Genomic DNA, 7,563 nt, shown 5'->3' on the forward strand with positions numbered 1-7,563 from the left:
CATAGTAAAGCATGTTTGGATCTGGTAGAACTGGAGGGAATGGGTATTTCATTGTTCTACCTGTTCAGAATGAACAAAGAATAATAATCTGCAGGAAGACCCTTGGAAAAAAAAAGAAAGAAAGAAAGAAAGAGAAAGGAAAGAAGAAAAAAGTCAGGAGGATGCTAAGAAAGCAGACCCAGAGCTTTGATCCTTGCTTCATCCAGATGTGCTCTGTCACTATCTCGCCTTAATGTCCTGAAGTTCTGAGTAAGATCTTGATTGAAAAAAGGAGTCTATGACAAAGATAAAAAAATTGAAAACTATCATCTCATTCAGCCCTTTCATTACACAGATGAGTAGAATGTGCCATAAGCAGGTTTTAGTAACTAGGGAATATCAGAAAAAACATGTATTTTCTTTTTTTGAATTAGTAAAATATATTATGGGTTATACTGATGACCCGTTAGGACTAGCCACATTAAGGTTAGATATAACCTGTATCCATACAGTCTTCCCAGCAAATACTACTTCCATCCTGTGGCAGGAGTGCTCAGTTCCCTTGTGCGGGTGAGAAAAATTCGTTGGGAATAATAATATCTTCTCCTTTAGAAGCGTTTCCTGTATTGCAAAGTTGCTGCCATATGGTTCCTATAAAGGTTCTGCCAAAATTCCCGTGGTTCTCACAAGAGCTTCTACCTCCTCTGTTCTTTTAATCTCCTGCTGCGGGCGGCAGACATGGGAGAGACAGACGAGCTGCAAAGGGAAGTCGATGAAATGAAATTAAAGCCCTACAACTGTGTTCCTGTCAATGTAGATGGGGGTCCCCCCTCCTCGGTTTGCTCACAGAGGTGGGTGTGAGAACCTATAGGAGTGTCTGGAAGAGATCCTGTGGAAGTCATTTTGCCCAGAGCTGGAGGAGAAGCAAAAGGCAAGTGTCAAGTCTCTGGAAGGCCCAGGTGGGGAGATGGGGGTGTGAGGCTTGGGGGGTGGCAATTCAAGGAGAAGCTTCCTCGAATTTTTACTTTTTAGAGGAAAGAGAACAGTAGCTGGAGGTTGGTCTGCATTTGTGAAACAACATAACAACACAGAGAAAGACGACCATTCCTGACTCTGTTCTGACAGACACGGGAGAAACAGGCTTGGTGCCCATGTGGGGACTGGTTTTTTTCCTCCTTACATGATCGCTTTGAGTCCCTTCTGTTTCTTGGTGAGCTATATTATGCTTGCTAAGTTGGGTGTGGATTCATTTGTATACCCGTGTGTGCACTGTTTTTTTTTTAATCTTTAATAATAACTTACGTAGTTCATCTGTTTCTGTTTTGCTATCACTGTTCAAAGTAGGTGAGATAAAAACAGAGTTTTGATATCTGCAACTCATCCTGAAAGTTATATTAAAGCAGCAGAACCTCTAGTCCAGGCTAGCTGAGCCCAGCAAGCCCAATGGGGCTTATGTTTCTGACCTAATGTCACTTCTTTCCCAGCTGTCGTGATGTGGATTCATCAAGAGAAGGTTTGCCACACATGTTGGGGAGCAGAGAGGTAAAGCAGAAGTCACCGTGGAATGGTGCGTGTGCGGTCTTCCATTCTAGACAGAGGTCCGGGTGTGTAAGTCCTGTGGGTGATGTTTCCTGCCTTGGCGAATGCTTTCCACTGCGCTCTTTCCCGCGGATCCCGCTCCTGCTCCGGCTCGGCTCCGAGTGGTATGCCTGTGATGTCACCGGTGGGCCCTGGGCTTCTGCTGGGTCTGACTGAGCTGGCAACTGGCTCTCACTCCCCCCGTCTCCCTCTCCTGTATTTGAATTGTCTTTGCGTGCTTGAAGATGAGGTAATTAAATACATCCTTGAAGGGTACAGAAAGCAATAACACTCCTCTCCTTGCCTGATTCTGGGGGAGTGAAATCCCTTAAACTACCAGGTTGGCTTGTCAAATGAGTTATTGTTTTTTCAAAATATAGCCTGAACGGCATCCTTTATAATTAAGGCTTCTGGCTTTCAGTTTAAAGTGATATTTGCTAGTAAAAGCCTGCCAAAAAATAAATAAATAAAAGCAGGCTTACCGTTAAATATTGATTTAAGCCTGGAAACTGGCTCCAAATTTTGTTATACCAGTCTTGATCTCCGTGGCCTCTGGGCATCTGTTTCAATTTGGTCAGATTGAAATGGGGAGGGACAGTGCCAGGCGAACAGCAAGGTGATCCAATATAGTAGGATGAGTTGTATTTGATGAAAAAGAGCCAGACAGAGTCATCTGCAAGATCCTGGGGCCAGGTGAACTGGGCTCAGATAAAATAAGGGCTGATGGCCATGTTCACTCATCCCTTGGGCTGAGCTGAGCCAGTGATGAGTTCTCCGAAATGTAAAGAGTATGGAGTACCCTTTGGTCAGGGAGGAGCAGTCTTTGTCTTTGGTTTTGCGGTATTGTTTTGCCTTTCTGCATAGCCCGCTAAACACAGTCTTCTCCTCCAACCGGGACCCCTCCCTCCTCATGATCCTTTCCTGTTACTGGCAGGGAAGTTCAAAAACCCAAACACAAAACTCTTCTCTGAACTGAATTTCTCACACCCTAACTGGGAAGGTTTTTCTGCCAGCCGGGAAAAAGCTAAGGTTCCCCAAAGAATCTTCTCCTAGGGAATGTATTTCCTCGAGGCTTATTATCTGCCTCCGTCTCTGACAAGTGAAGGCAAACAGGAAGAGGAGGGTTAAAAAGTTCCTGAGAATAAAAGGACTCGACGCAGCTGAGCTCCATGGGTGCAAAGTGCCTGAGATCCATTCGTTTTGACAACCTCAGTTATCCCAGTGGCTCTCATCATCTGTAAAGTTAACCAGGGCTGATAAGACACGATGAGGCAGGGTACTGGTTTGTATTTCCAGCCTCATAAATATTTCACAATACCATTTTCTTACAATCAGATACATTAGCTTGCCAAGTGTGGATGCTGCCGGATGTTCACCCAGCGCTGGTGTTGAACAAAAGCCCCGCTTTTAAACCAGCACATCTAGGGCCTCGAGGTGCACAGCACTTGCCACTGTCCCCGGCTTTCAAATGCGTGTTCTAATTCGGGTGAGAGAGTTGGTATTTGACCTCTGGAAGCTGCTGCTGTCTACCTTGAAAAATATATTGTTATGCTCTACAGGCAAAAAAGCATCCATCTTGGCCGGGTTCTCATATTCTTTCTCCTTCTCCAGCCCAGCAATGCCCTTGCATTTCTTTGTACTTCACACTGGACAGTAGAATCAGGAGCCAAAGGGTGAATTTAATTTGGAACAGACCTCTTTCTTGATAGAACTGCCTTTACTCAGGCTCCAACACAGCAACCTGCAATTTCCTGAGGCCGAGCCTCTGCCGGGGCTCTCACAGGCTCTCAAAATTAAGTCCAGACTCAGCCCCTCTCAGAGCTCACCCAACTCCCACCAACAACACCGAGTGGTGTGGACGCCCGAGTCAGCCGAGTAGCAACGGTTTTCTCCCTGATGTAATCAAACAGAGTGCACGGATATCACTTGATTAACAGCTGCGGTATTAATTTCCCTTTTTGGTTGCTTGACTCACAGCGAGAATCATGTCAAGGCAGCAGAGAAGCAATTAAATTGATTTTAATCTTTGTCAGAGAAGATAACATGCCTCTTTCTCTTCTCATTTAAATAATTAAAGTTTCAGTAGGTATTATTTCTGGCTTTAAAGAAATTGGTATCTTAATGTAATAGAATCCTTGTAATTATATACTTAATGGTTCTTAATAAGTTAATCATGGTTTTTCATTTAAAATGTATTTTTTACTTATTAAATTTTTTTGTTATAGTATCTTTGCTTTTAAGGAGAAGGGGGAAACACAAAGAGCAATAGATATAAAACAGTTCTGTCATTTCTCATTATTAATTCTTTCAACAGCTATCTTCTCCTCCTTTGGTGTGTTGGACTTAAGTTTGAAGTAATATTTTTACATTTCAGTGCATTTAAAAGAAGCCCACTTCTTTTAATGACAACATATTTAATTTTAATGATGATGGAGTTTTGGGCTTCTGTGAAAATTTCCTTATAGGACTTCCTATGTGTTTCAATTGTGCAGAGCACTTTGAAACTTAAAATTTCTTTAAGGTCTTAGAGAAATGTTGGAAAAATATTGCAAGTGGTTACATTTCTCTTTGGGATTCAGTCAAATATTATACACTTACTTTATTCCTCACCCCAATATTGTGAGGTGTCTTGTAAATGTTTCAGAGCAAAGAAAATAGGGGTAGAATTTATAGATCAAGGGCCCTCTTCATCAGATGCTGCATTTTAGCTCTAATGCATGTGTAGCCCCCAAGATATTGAACATTCCATAATTTAATGGTCACCAACCCCCACCACTACCACTGGGATGAGTGACTTATGAAACACAGGAAGTGTTATCCCAGAGAGAGAGTAGTTCTCAGTTCAGACCCCAATCAAGAAATAAACGGTTCACCAAAAGGTTTAAAAAATGCCTCCTCTTTAAGGATGGTGAACACTGATCAAGAAGAGAGAGACCATGGGTCCTAGACCAGAAACACTGAGATTAGGGAGACGCAAAGCCAGCGTCCTAGATCTGGCCCTTTTCCTCAGAGTTTTGGAGGAATGCATTCTTCTGTAGAAATTACTTGATGAAGACTGAGTTCTGTACTTGGTATTTTGAAAGAGAGCTGCTACAAGCTTATATACTATAAATTGCTAAATGCCGCTGCCTCTAGGTGGACAGATTACAAAAGACACTTCTTCCTGGTATGGTTAGCACAGGACAGGCTGGATTACAGCTTTTACTCCTACCACTCCCCCACTCCTACCAAGCGGGGTGCTTCTTTGCAGTGCACAATCTGCACAACTGTACTTGGTTTGAAAATATGTATAAGCGAAACCTAACAGCTTCTGAAACAATCTCTGAAGCAAGAAGTGAATATATTAATGCTGATGGCAAAGAAGGTGAGCAGTATGGGCAGACCACAACGACTGCAAAAAGAATGCTCTAGACCAGCTCATCGTGGGCATTTCTTGGCCATGCTGATTAAGAATTATCACCGGTTTCTTAGGACTTGGAAACTTGGAAATGTACTGAATGCCCTATCTAGTTTGTTACAGAGTGTATCTTCAGTCATTCCTATTTAATCTTGAAGCTATTAATCCCTATATGACTGTTACTTTGAAGATTCTAAAGCTTAGAATATCCAAAACCAGCATTCCTTAGAGTGAAAGGATGTTTACACAGACATTGACACATGGAAGGGAGTTAGGGGGAAAAGGGAAGGCAAATGTCATTTGAAGCAGAAGAAGTCAGTTAGGCAAGGGTGTAGAGGTGCGTTTAGAGTATGGATTCTTTTAGGAAGTGTTTTTGCACCTGATTAAATCTCATTGTCCCTGGAGATACTGAGTTGATTACAGCACATTCCTGCCCCAGAGAAGCTGGAAGTATTTTGACATCTACCCTATTTCATCCTCACACAAATTCCATAAATTAAGTAGCAAAGATTTTATCAATTAAAAATTACTGGGGAAGAAATTGGAGCCTAAAAAGAGTACACAACACTTAAGGTTACACAGCTAATTCTAGGTAAGCTGGGACTGAAACCCAGCCTCCCAGTGGCCAGTGTGGGTCTTTCAACTAGATCATAAGAGGGGGATAGCTTTTTCCTCCCTCCTTAGGATAGGGCAGCAAACTTTTTCTAAAAAACATTGTTTTGGTTATGATTATGGTTATTATATATTAGTAAGGTGGGGAGGAAAAGAGTACAATCAGGTCTATTTGCTTCTCTTTGTTAGTAGTGAAAATGTGAAAAAACCATGTAAAGTGAGTTAACAAGAGTGAAATTCAATGAAAAGTGTATTTGTGAGCAGAATAAAGTTGATTGAAGGAATCCTGAGTATTACATATCTTTGGGACAGTTTACTTAAAAATAAAGGGTTAAAAAATTAACTACGCTATCGTGATAAGTACTCTGAGTAATATATAGAATTATTGAATCAATATATTATATACCTGGAGCTAATATAACACTGTATGTTAACTGTACTGGAATTAAAATAAAAAAATTGGGTGACTGGGTGGCTCAGTTGGTTAAGCGTCTGCCTTCAGCTCCAGTTATGATCCGAGGACCGAGGATCGAGTCCCACATCGGGCTTTTTGCTCAGTGAGAAGCCTGCTTCTCCCTCTCCCCTGCCTCTCCCTGCTGCTTGTGTGCTCTCTTTCTCTCACTCTCAAATAAGTAAAAACAAAACAAAACAAAACAAAACAAAAAAACTTAAAAAAAAAAAACCTTAATAGAAAAAAGAAATCCTGCCAAATGAATCTCCTACAAACAAACATCTCCTGTAAGAATACTGGACACAAGGCATATTTTTCATTGTATACCACCCCATCCAGGGATCTGTATTATTTACTCTTTTGTCCCTAGTCCCTAGTATAATGTCTGGAGTAGAAAAATTCATTCATTCATTCAGTAGATATTTATTGAGCACCTACTATATGGCAGGTACTGTTCTAGGAACTTCAGATACAGCAGTGAACAAAATAGATAACTAGGAGCACCTGGGTGGCTCAGTGGGTTAGGCCGCTGCCTTCAGCTCGGGTTGTGATCTCAGGGTCCTGGGATCGAGTCCTGCATCGGGCTCTCTGCTCAGCAGGGAGCCTGCTTCCCTCTCACTCTCTCTGTCTGCCTCTCTGCCTACTTGTGATCTCTGTCAAATAAATAAATAAAATCTTAAAAAAATAGATAACTAATGGGTACACTAATAAAGCATTTATTCTGGTGGAATAATTTACTATTTATACAAGTAAATAAAGAACCAAGATGTGTTATGGAGAAAATCAAACAAGGAATGTGACAGTGACTAGATGTGATTTAGATGGGTGTCAGGGAAGCCTCTTTGAGGAAGTAAATTTGAACTGATACTTGAATTACCAAGATTCAAATCTAAGAAAAAGAATGATGTATCTATAAGATGGAAGAAAAGACATTGTAGCTTGAGGCTGTATGGGCAAGAAGAGAGAAGGCATGTGGGGATGAATGGGAGGAGTTCAGAGGTGGTAATGTCAAAGAGGGGGTTGAGGGAGTTCAGCAATGTCAAAAGTTGATCCATGCTGCTGGATTGGTGAAAATACCATGCTACAAAGTTTCTTTAAAGCGTCACCAACATTAAAAATGTTTGTGCTCCAAAGGACACCATCAAGAAAGTGAAAAGATAGTCTAATGGGAAAAAATACTGGCAAATCATATATCTGATAAGGGACTTATATCCAGAATATATAAAGAACACTTACAACTCAATGATAAAAAGACAACCCAATTAAAAAATAAGCAAAGGATATGAATAGGCATTTCTCCAAGGAAATTATACAAATGGCCAATAAGCAAGTGAAAAGATGGTTGGCATTATTAATCATCAGAGTAATACAAATCAATCATGAAATAGCCTTTCATGTCCACTAGGATGGCTAGAATACAAAAGTCAGTAATAACAAGTGTTGACAAGAATGTAGATAAATCAGTATCCATATAAACTTCTGGGAATGTAAATGGGAACATTAAGTGGTACAGCCACTTTGGAAAACAGTCTGGCAGTTCTTCAAA

The 7,563-nt window shown here is 41.0% G+C and overlaps 1 long non-coding RNA gene across 1 annotated transcript; it reads left to right on the forward strand.

Moving 5' to 3' along the window:
- The first annotated feature begins 695 nt into the window (after window positions 1-695).
- Window positions 696-3,784, forward strand: LOC309843343. The gene is made up of 2 exons (XR_014300085.1): window positions 696-910; window positions 1,464-3,784. It is a non-coding gene; the product is annotated as an uncharacterized lncRNA (long non-coding RNA).
- The last annotated feature ends 3,779 nt before the right edge of the window (window positions 3,785-7,563 follow it).

Source organism: Mustela nivalis, assembly GCF_964662115.1.
Source record: "Mustela nivalis genome assembly, chromosome: 10".
Lineage (NCBI taxonomy): Eukaryota > Metazoa > Chordata > Mammalia > Carnivora > Mustelidae > Mustela > Mustela nivalis.